Source organism: Cannabis sativa, chromosome 4 (genome assembly GCF_029168945.1).
Source record: "Cannabis sativa cultivar Pink pepper isolate KNU-18-1 chromosome 4, ASM2916894v1, whole genome shotgun sequence".
Lineage (NCBI taxonomy): Eukaryota > Viridiplantae > Streptophyta > Magnoliopsida > Rosales > Cannabaceae > Cannabis > Cannabis sativa.
In genome coordinates, this window is record NC_083604.1 from 48,475,971 (window position 1) to 48,478,392 (window position 2,422).

At 37.4% G+C, this 2,422-nt stretch overlaps 1 non-coding gene across 1 annotated transcript; it reads left to right on the forward strand.

Moving 5' to 3' along the window:
- The first annotated feature begins 2,093 nt into the window (after nt 1-2,093).
- LOC133037577 (small nucleolar RNA R71) lies at nt 2,094-2,200 on the forward strand. The gene has a single exon (XR_009687669.1). It is a non-coding gene; the product is annotated as a small nucleolar RNA R71 (small nucleolar RNA).
- The last annotated feature ends 222 nt before the right edge of the window (nt 2,201-2,422 follow it).

Consider the following 2,422-nt stretch of genomic DNA (forward strand, 5'->3'; position numbering starts at 1 on the left):
GGATGCATGGAGTATGCATTGGAAGGGACCGATATTGAACTTTGACTTAGATTTAATTAAACTTACCATAAAATCTATTCAAGTCAATATCGCCAAGTTGATCCTAGATCAAATGTTCTTAATCCTGTTATGATTAGGCTCAATCTTGAAAGGCTATTCGTGTTCTTTGATTTGTTAGTTAAGCCTACTTTTAGGTCAGGGTGATACGTACATTTTGGGAACACGGTAGTGCAATTGAGTGGGAGCGCTAGCATAAACATGGAATCTATAGCTTCTATCTGGCGAATAGTAAGCAAAGGATGATCTCCTTCGAGCTTGACCAAACGAACATAAATGGTGGAGTACTCATTTCACATAAGCTGAAATATCATTTATACGGGGTCAAGTGTTTTAAGGAATAAATACATTGTAGGGTGTAACGGTAATTTAATCCCTTTACAGTGTAGATCATTCATATAGAGGATCATTGATCACATTAGGATTATAACGATGGATAACTAATGATGTGTCTATATGGTGGAACATATAGAGCATTCTATATACTGAGAGTGCAATTCTAAGTTCTATGCGTGGATTCAACGAAGAATTAATAAGTTAGTGAATTTTAGTGCTAAATTCTTGATCTACTTATTGGAAGCTCGGTTATATAGATCCATGGTCCCCCCACTAGTTGAGATAATATTGCTTGTAAGACTCATGTAATTGGTTTTGATTAATCAATTATAATTCTCAAATTAGACTATGTCTATTTGTGAATTTTCACTAAGTAAGGGCGAAATTGTAAAGAAAGAGTTTATAGGGGCATATTTGTTAATTATGATACTTTGTATGGTTCAATTAATAAATATGATAAATGACAATATTATTTAATAATTATTTATAGTTATTAAATAGTTAGAATTGGCATTTAAATGGTTGAATTTGAAAATTGGCGTTTTTGAGAAAATCAGGTGCAGATAAGGTAAAACTGCAAAATTGCAAAAGTGAGGCCCAAATCCACTAGTGTAGGGCCTGCCACTTTTGTAGGAAATTTAAACTGATATTTTAATTATTTTAATGCCAAATAATTCAAACCTAACCCTAGTGGAATGCTATAAATAGATAGTGAAGGCTTCAGGAAAATTACACTAAATTTTCTACACTTCTGATTCAGAAAAACTGAGCCTTTCTCTCTCCCTATCTTTAGCTGCCACTTCTTCTTTCTCTTCCCTCTTAAATTTAGAAAATCCTTAGTGATTAGAGTAGTGCCCACACACATCAAGTGATACCTCAATCATAGTGAGGAAGATCGTGAAGAAAGATCATCAGCAAAGGAGTTTCAGCATCAAGGATTCAGAGAAAGAGATCCAGGTTCAGACATTGATAATGCTCTGCTACAGAAAGGAATCAAGGGCTAGATATCTGAACGGAAGGAGTCATATTATTCCGCTGCACCCACTGTAAGGTTTCCTAAACTTGATATGTGTTTATTTCATCGTTTTAGAAAGTTCATATTTAGGGTGTTAATAAACATACTTGTGAGTAGATCTAAGATCCTGGTAAAATAAATTCCAACAATAAATTGCAATAATAAATCTGTCTGAAGACCAGAATTCCCACTAGAGCTTTGTTGCTGAGTCTGTTGTTGGTTCTGTTTCTGGTTCTGATTTCGTTGTTGATAGAACCCACTATTCCTTCGATTCCCTCCTTGGTTGAACCCAAAGTTGTTGTTTTGAGAGTAATTTCCAATGGCTTTTGCTTCATCCATTGGCAAATTATTCACATCTTCCTGGCACTCTGCGTAGGGATGAGGACCTCCACATAGCTCACAGACCACTTGAGCTTGTTTTGCTTGAACAGCCATCAGTTTTGTTAGGGCCTCTACCTGGGCTATCAACTTGGTAATGGCATCCACCTCAAGTATACCAGCCGCCTTCTTTGTTTGGCTTCTTTCAGTTGGCCCCTGCTGATTATTTAGGGCCATTTCCTCCAGCAAATCATAAGCCTCATTCGCACTTTTTCTCATAAATGCCCCGCCAGCTGCAACATTTATAAGTGTTCTAGTGTTACCCACCAGCCCGTTGTAAAAATTGTGAACCAGCATCCACTTCTCAATACCATGATGAGGGCACTTTCTGATGAGATCCTTGAACCTCTCCCAAGACTCATGGAGAGATTCATTATCCAGCTGACAAAAGTTGTTGATTTCTCCTCGCAACTTAGCAGACTTTGCTGGAGGAAAGAACTTAGACAGAAATTTTGTTGCTAAGTCAGTCCATGTGGCTATAGAATTTTGTGGCAAGGAGATCAACCAACTCTTGGCTCGTTCTCTCAGCGAGAATGGAAACAGTCTCAAACAAATGGCATCATCACTAACTCCATTGACTTTGAAAGTCTCACATAACTCCATGAAGTTTGACAAGTGCAGATTGGGGTCTACGGA